The 8801-nt window shown below is 42.2% G+C and overlaps 1 protein-coding gene across 2 annotated transcripts in view; it reads right to left on the bottom strand.

The window, feature by feature from the left end:
- TAF12 (TATA-box binding protein associated factor 12) overlaps positions 1 to 6211 on the bottom strand; it is a 33074-nt gene extending 26863 nt beyond the window's left edge. The window contains exon 1 of one of the 2 annotated variants that reach the window (XM_040466853.1): positions 6088 to 6211. The gene's annotated coding sequence lies outside the window, so the exon portion shown is untranslated. The remainder of the gene's footprint in view (positions 1 to 6087) is intronic. The other variant, XM_040466849.1, reaches the window with a different exon arrangement.
- Between the last annotated feature and the right edge of the window lie 2590 nt (positions 6212 to 8801).

Below are 8801 nucleotides of genomic sequence, written 5' to 3' on the forward strand. Positions count from 1 at the left end.
GTCATGGTTTAAAAAAATAAAAAATAAAAAAAATAAAAATAGACAAGTGCTGGAGAGGATGTTGAGCAACTGAAATCATCATACATTTCTGTGTGAATGTAAAATGGTGCAATTTCTTTAGAAAACAGTTTGCAGTTTCTTATAAAGTGAAGTATATATTTATCATATGACCCAGAAATCCCACTCCTAAGGTATTTACTAAAGAAATGCAAACTTCTATTCACACAAAAATTGGTGTGTGAATGTTTACAGCAACATTATTAATAACTGTCCAAAACTGGAAAAATAGATTGTCCTTCAACTGGTGAATGGATAAACTATAAATATATATCTATATAATGGAGTACTACTCAGCAATAGTAAGGAAGAACTACGGACACATGCAACAACATGGATAATCAAATGCATATGCTAAGTGAAAGTGGCAAGACAAAAGGCTACTTACTATATGATTCCATTTATATGACACTCTGGAAAAGGCAAAGCTATATGGATGGAGAGAACAGATTAGTGGTTGCCAGTGGCTTGGAGTGGGTTAGGGTTTGACTACAAAGGAGCAGCACGAAGAAAATTCTGGGGATGGTGGAACTTTTAGGGAGCAGTGTTATGGTGCTTACATGAAAGTGTGCATTGTCACAACTCATAGAACTGCACTCCCAAAAGGGTGTGTTTTTTGGTATGTAAATTTAAAAACAAAACATCATAACCATTCTGAAATGGTCAATGACTCCATTTCCAAATCACCTGTTTACTGACAACTTTCATCAAGTCCAATTGTGGATGATACTGACCAAGCACAATGCCATGAAGTGACTGTAAATAACCTAAATTCTGTTATGTAATATACCATGGTTGCCTTTGGGCTACTCAAATTTCTAACTCTCACTTACTTGGAATGCTAAGAAATAGGGAAGTACTACTGTGTAAAAACAGAGACATTAATTGTGGGACAGTTTGAGAGAACAATTGTAACAGTAAACCCTTACTAGCACCTACTACTATGTGGAAATCACATGCTACGGGATTTTTACGAAATTATGTCCAGAGAGTCCATGCCCCAGTAATCTGCAGTAAAACTTACTTCATAATTTTATCAAAACAAGATTGTGTGGCTGGGAGTTCAATTAAATACCAAGTCTATCCTCCCTCCTCCTCACCAGTTACATTTAAACTATGGGTGACAGGCTGAGGATAACAGCCCTAGCTGCTTTTCCTTTTAACAGCTTGTACCTCAAACAGAAATCCAGTTGCAACCCTATCATTGTACTATGAGGTTCTGATTTTTCAGAGGGTTAGGAGATGGGGGGAGGGGGTCACACCTTGTAGTAATTATAAGACCATGGCCTTTTCTAGACATCTGTTTCATTAGCAATTTTTTTTTTAAGTAGGCTTCATGCCCAGCAGAGAGTCCAACACGGAGCTTGAACTCATGACCCTGAGATCAAGACCTGAGCTGCGATCAAGTCAGACACTAAAAGACTGCACCACCCAGGCACCCCAACAGATATTTTTTTATATTTTATTTTGGGGGGCACCTGGCTGGCTCAGTTAGAAGAGCATGAAACTCGATGTTGGGGTTGTGAGTTCGAGCCCCACCTGGAGTGTAGAGATTACTTAAATAAAACTTAAAAAAAAAAAAAAAGTTTTCACAAAGGGTGCCTGGGTGGCTCAGTCGGTACAGCATCCGACTTTTGATTTCAGCTCAGGTCATGATCTCATGGTTTGTGGGTTCCAGCCCCACGCTGGAATCTGAGCTGACACTGCGGAGCCTACTTGGAATTCGCTCTTTCTCTCCCTGTTCCTCCCCTGTTCTCTCTCTCTCTCCTTCTCTGAAAATAAACTTTATTTTTTTTTTAATTTTGTTTAATGTTTATTTATTTTTGAGACAGAGAGAGACAGAGCATGAATGGGGGAGGGGCAGAGAGAGAGGGAGACACAGAATCTGAAGCAGGCTCCAGGCTCTGAGCACAGAGCCCGACACGGGGCTGGAACTCACAGACCGTGAGATCATGACTGAGCCGAAGTCGGAAGCTCAACCGACTGAGCCATCCAGGCGCCCCAGAAAATAAACTTTAAAAAAAAGTTTTAAAAAATAGTTTAAGTAATCTCTACACCCAACATTGGGGCTCAAACTTACAACCCTGAGATCAAGAGTCGCATGTTCTTTGGACTGAACCAGTCCAAAATATATATACATATATGTATATATATATTTTTTTAAGTGAATAGGGGAATAGAAGAACAGATTGTCTTTAAAACCCTTTCACTTATGAAATGTTTAGGAATTATTTAAACCAAATAGTGGAGTAAAGGGGACTACCAGGCTGATGGCATAAAAGCCCTATCACTGTGGTACAGGACTTAAATGACTGGGTTTTCTATCTGTTTCTTTTCTCACTGGCTTCTAGATGTATCTAAATGAGCTCAAATTTCCCAGCCTTAAAAAAAAAAAAAAATCCATTAATTGCATTCTGTAAAACTTGAGAGGAACATTTCTTTCCATTAGTTTTTTTGACTAGTTTGATTCTGTTTAGGTGGTCTTGGCTTAACAGAAAGGCAATACAGTACAGTGGTCAAGGACAGACTCTGGTGGCAATGTCTGGGTTCAAATACCAACTCTGCCACTTATTAATCAGCTTTACGTCCTTGAGCAAGTTATTCCAATCTCTTTATACCTCAGTTTCCTCATGTGAAAAATGCATTCACATTTTATATATCTCATGGGACTGTTGTGACAGTACATTGAATTTATGTATAGAAAGCACTTAGAAGAGTGCCTGGCACATGAAAAGTACAAATAAACATGTTTGCTAATATTATAATATATATGCTCCTCTCTTCTAAATCTTAGTTATAAAAATCAGTGCATTAAAGCTAAAGGTTTTCAACCATTGTAGTATGTGTTGGTGGCATCCTATAACCATTTTTATGACTTCAGATATTAAAAAAAAAAAAAAGTGGGGTGCCTGGGTGATCAGTCAGTTAAGCATCAGACTCTTGATTCTGGCTAAGGTCATGGTCTCAAGGTTTGGGAGTTCCTGTCCCACATTGGGATCTGTGTTGACACTGCAGAGCCTGCTTGGGATGGGATTTTCTCTCAAAATAAATAAATAAGCTTTGAAAAAAAAAACTTAAAAAACAATACAAAAGAAAAAAGTGACTGCAAAAAAATGGTCGTGGTAAATGGTCAAAAGGAGGCTGATGAGGGGTACTATGGCACAGGGAAGGCCCAAGTCAGGAGGGTTGGGTATCATACTACTTCTGCCACAGAGTTATAGGAGCTCCCTTTGACCAAATTTTCTACATCTATAATTAAGAGTGGGATCCGAATTCTTAAGTCCTTACAGCTCTAACAATTAATGTAAGATTTTAGATTAAGTCCATATGTACAGATTTCAGTTTGTCTTCTGCCACTGGCACACCTATTTCACAATACAGACTGATAAACACTGGTTGTGTATAGTCTCCAAAGTATTCTGGGGCTTTCAATGAAGACCTTAGATCAAAAGTAATACGTTCCATGTTCAGATCTTCTCTACCACAATGATTTTCTGATCAGGTACTTTGAAACACTATTATGATAATTCAATGCTAGAGCTACATATGAGTGAAATAAGTACCTTTTGCAAATGTAGATTAGAATGTTAACTCAAGAATAAATTGTCATTAATTAAACCAAGTATTTTGAAATGGTGTCATGGGAATGCTTTACTTCATAATTTGGGGTAAGTTTTGATCACTTGTATATAGTAGAGGCACTTGAAAATAGTATAAGCTAACCCTTTGGGGAAAAAACACAGTAGTTTCAACTAAGAGCCCAATTTCCCTAATCATCTAGTTCATGTTGCAATTAATTGTAAAGTTAATCCAATTTAAGTCCTTGTTCTTCAAATTGGTCTTTTGTGGCCTCCTAAATTTAAAATTAAATATATCTTTCTCCATTGTAAGGAAAAGTTCTAATCAGGTCCCATTTTTAGATCTTGAATATCTATGCTTATTTAAAAACAAAGAAATTTAGCTCTCAAATACTACACTATATAAGTACCCTAGCAAGTTATAGTACTTGGTATTAACAGAAATCTTAAGGAGGAGGAGGTGCTTTCATTCAATATGTTTTGTTTAACTGTTACTTCTATTTTGTTGATGGGCAAACTGAGATATGGAAAGGAATTCACTTAGAAAAGTAGACAAAATTAGTCAAACATATACAAGGTTTGACTGGGGATGGGCCACTTATTTCCATGTGTTTTCAGGCAAGGTACCTAACCTCTCTGAACCAATTTCCTTATCTGCACAATGGGACTGACAATATCTAACTTGTGGAGTTGTGAGAATTAAATAATATAACACTTGAAAGTGCTTACGGGGGCGCCTGGGTGGCTCAGTCGGTTAAGCGGCCGACTTCGGCTCAGGTCATGATCTCCCAGTCCGTGAGTTCGAGCCCCGTGTCGGGCTCTGTGCTGACAGCTCAGAGCCTGGAGCCTGATTCAGATTCTGTGTCTCCCTCTCTCTGACCCTCCCCCGTTTATGCTCTGTCTCTCTCTCTCTCTGTCTCAAAAATAAATAAACGTTAAAAAAAATTAATATAAAAAAAAGAAAGTGCTTACGATAGTGCCTGATTAATCTGTGTAGGTTTCAGTAAAAGATATTATTGAAGGGAAGTAACTGGTCCAGGTATCCCTGACATTCTTATCTAAAAGCAGCCATCTCCAATAAATCCTGATACTAAAATATAGGATATAACTTATTTATCTGCAACTTTCTAAATGGCTTACTATATTGGGGTTGGGGGAGGGGGAGGAGAAGCGTTCCTTTAAAGGTTCCCTAACTGGTGACATTCACTGTATTGATGTCAATACAGCCACAAGACTTGAAATAAAGTACTAAATTTGTAAAAATTTCCTTCTTGAGTTTGACGTTAAAGCAAAGATTCTAGAAGCGTGTTTTCAAGGATATTATTAGCCAAGATCTCCTATTTGCTAGGCACAGCAGGGTACTATATCAAAATTATGATCGAATCAATCATTGCTTCATGTGATCCTAAGCCTTCTTTGGACCTCAGCCTCTTTACCTATAAAACAGGAGTTTTACAAAGATTATCTTTCTGGGCCATCCTGTCCCCCTATCTCTAACATTCTTTTATTTGAGATGCAGAGATCTGTGCTCAATCAGGGTTCGGTGGAATGGTATTTAAAGCACTTATCAAGTATATAACTGAGTTCAAACGGCTTCAACTTCACATCAGAGCTTTGTAAGAATGAAGCAGAAAACGAAGATGCTTGCATGTGGGCTTTCCTAGATACAAGTATCTGACACAAGAAAAGCCTGCCAAAAGCCAAGCAGGCAGCGCGAAGGAAGGGTCGTCTTCCCCTGAATACATCCTTTACCACTCTGGATTCAGAGAATATGAGGAAAAAAATGGATCACTGCATCTTTTCCAAACTCTCCCTTTCCTTTGGAGGCTGATCTCCCTGCAGCCATGGCCCCTTATACTCTCCGCTTTGGAGAGCTCGGGTTCTCACAGCCCTGTTCCTTCAGGTACTTCGGAGTCTCCAAGCCCTGATCCCGTCCCCACAGAAGCCCGTCTTCACTGCCCGCTGCCGTTCATTCCAAACCCAAGTGGTCTCTGAGCGCTCCTGCCCCTCAGGAACCTAAGTCTTCGCTAATCTGTTTCTGAATCCTTAGGAGCCTGGGTCTTGACTGTCCCGCTTCTGTCTCTTAGGAGCCCAAGTCCTCATAGCTCCGCTTTTACCTTTCAGGAGCCCGTGTCTTCACGCCCCTTTCCATTCAGACCCTCTCCTCTTAAGAGTACGGGTCCTCATAATCCTGTTCCCCTCACATCGCTTTCCCTCAGGTGCCGGAGAACTCACATTCGTCCCGGTTCCTTAAGTCCCGTCTATAGCCCCGGTCCCCACAGCCGCGTCTTCTCCGAGCCCGGAGCCCCTTAGTCCCGTCCCAACAGCCTGATTCCTCGCACAACCCGGTATCCTCCACAACATAGTTCTTCAAACACTGACCCACTGTGGGTCTGGGTCCTGACTCCCTCCTCCCGCTCTTCTTCCTCAACTGCCAGGGCCCAAGACTCACAGGCAGCAGCGTCTATCTCCCCATGATATGCGGAGACTGCCCCAGTGAAGCGTTCGTCTCAGCAGCCGGTCCGACTGCTCGGCCCTCCCCGAGTACTTCCGGCACCGCTCCCCGCCTCCAACCCGGAAACGCGCGGCTCTTCCGGCCGGCGGGCGCGCGCCTCGCTTACGCATGCGCAGACTGCTCTCTGACACGTGGTCGCGGTCCTAGGCTGTTTCTCCGCTCCGGCGGTTGGGGTTTTTCTTGCTTGTGGTTGGGTGGCAGCGTGGGCGAACTCGTTGCCTTCTACCCCGGCGTTGCGATCCCTGCCCTTGCTGTTTCTTTCAGTCTCCGCGTATCGTATACGCTAGCACAGCCGATAATTGACGCCCTTGGATGTCTTACAGGTCGCCATTTTTAGTTGATTTAGTTGCCTTTATGGTCGTATCTAGACAGAGATACCACTTGGGACCGAAGCACCCCGTGGATAATCCCGTTGAACTCTAACAAGGGAATTGGCAGCAAAAAAGCGTGGAGACGAGAGACGGGTTGTACCTATGGATTGGCAAATAGTATTAATTGAGCACTTACTGTCATCAAGGAACTTTGCTAAGCCTCTTAACTCCGATACATCATTTAATCTTTTAAAAAATTATTTATTTTGAAATGGGGGAGGGGCAGAGAGGGAGAGAGAGAATCCCACGCAGACTCCACATGAAGCCTGACGCTGGGCTTGATCCCACCACCCCCAAATCAGGACTTGAACCAATATCAAGACTCAGATGCTCAAGCGACTGAGCCACCCAGGTGCCCCTATATCACGTAATCATTGAAAGAAAACCCCTGAGAGGGGCGCCCTAGTGGCCTAGTGAGTTAAGTGTGGGACTCTTGATCTCTGGTTTTGATCTCGGTTTGGTGAGTTACAGACCCCACGTGGGGCTCCTCGCTACTGATAACATGGAGCCTACTTGGGATTGTCTCTCCCTCTCTCCGCCCCTTTCTTGTTCTCTCTCCCTCTCTCTCTCAAAATAAAATTGAAAAAAAAAAAAAAAAAACAACAAAAAACAACTTTAAAATCCCTGAGAGATTAAGTAAGGTTCTAATAAGTGCAGTCTCAACTTGAACTCTCACTTAAAGCCTAATCCTGTGTGTAACCATTAAACTCTTGGTTTTAGTTTTTACATCACTTTGGGATAACATTTTTTACCTTATGCCAGGTGCTAGGCATGTAAGACCCAGTCCCAACCAATGTGATGTTCACACTAAAATGAAGAACCTGCAGACACAAACGAATATACAAAGGGCCATGACAGCCCAAAGTGAGCCATAGTAACTGCCTGCAGAAATCAGGAAGAGGTTTCCCCCCACCTATATTTTAAGTTTATTTTTTATTAATCTCTACATCCAGCACGGGGCTCAAACTCAACCCCTAGATCGAGAGTCACAGGCTCTTTGAGCCAGCCAGGTGCCCTCCTTATCTTTACATCTTCTCATCCTTGGCCCACCAAACTCCCAATCACCTGCATTGCCACCAGATGCAAATTCTTAGATTCAAGGCCCCTTCACCATTAGGCTTCAAATGGCCTTCCTTAGCCTAATTTCCCTGCTACAGCTCTCTTCATTCTCCTAAGGATCTGGCACACTTTTTTCCCTCCCACTCCATCTTTTTAAGACCAGTTTAAATGTACATTCACTCATTCAGCAAACAGTGCTCGTTGTGTGCCAAGCTTTTTGCTGGGTCCTGGGTATATATGCTAGTAGATATGACAGATAATAAATATCCTTGTTCTGAGAGTTTACAATCTGGAGTGGGAAATAGACCATCAGAAAGTACACAAAAGTGTAAGAGAGGATACCAGATTTAACTAGCTGGGTAATCTAAAGCCCTGAGCTAAGGAAGCTTATTCAAGGACCAAGATGACCAAGGTGGCTGGAATTTAATAAGTGATAGAGTGGCGGGTAGAGTTGGGAGAGGCAAGCAGGGCTCAGCTCAGGCAGGACTTTGCAGGCTACGGTGAGGACATGAGGTTGTATTTATTGTGCAATGGGAAGCCATTAGAGTGTTGAAAGGGGGAGTGAAATAGTGATTTAATTTTTTAAATGTTTGTTTATTTTGGGGGCGCCTGGGTGGCTCAGTCGCTTGAGCATCCAACTTCGGCTCAGGTCATGATGTCACGGTCCATGGGTTCGAGCCCGGCATCGGGCTCTGTGCTGACAGCTCAGAGCCTGGAGCCTGCTTTGGATTCTGTGTCTCCCTCTCTCTCTGTACGTCCTCCGCTCACACTTTGTCACTCTCTCTGTCTCTCAAAAATAAATAAACATTAAAAAATTTAAAAATTAAAAAATGAATGTTTATTTTTGAGAGGTGGGGGTTAGGGGCAGAGAGAGGGATACAGAAAATCCAAAGCGGGCCCTCGCTGTCAGTGCAAAGCCAGGTTTAGGGCTCGAACCCACAAACTGTGAGATAATGACCTGAGCTGAAGTCGGACGCTCAACTGACTGAGCCACCCAGGTGCCCCAAGTAATGATTTGTTTTTAAGAGAGGACTAGCAGATTGATTATAGGAGAAGCCCCCAACAAACACAACTGACAGTGCCCGTATCTAGGCTTCGACCAGTTTACACTACAGGTCTGCTTCCTATTATTGTGTAGGAACTTTTTATGTGACTTCCTTCTCTTGCAGCTTCTAAATTGTAGAGGTCAGGTACCTCTATATATTATTAAAATATATTAAG

Source organism: Herpailurus yagouaroundi, unplaced genomic scaffold (assembly GCF_014898765.1).
Source record: "Herpailurus yagouaroundi ecotype Mexico unplaced genomic scaffold, PumYag 77, whole genome shotgun sequence".
NCBI classification, from domain to species: Eukaryota; Metazoa; Chordata; class Mammalia; order Carnivora; family Felidae; genus Herpailurus; species Herpailurus yagouaroundi.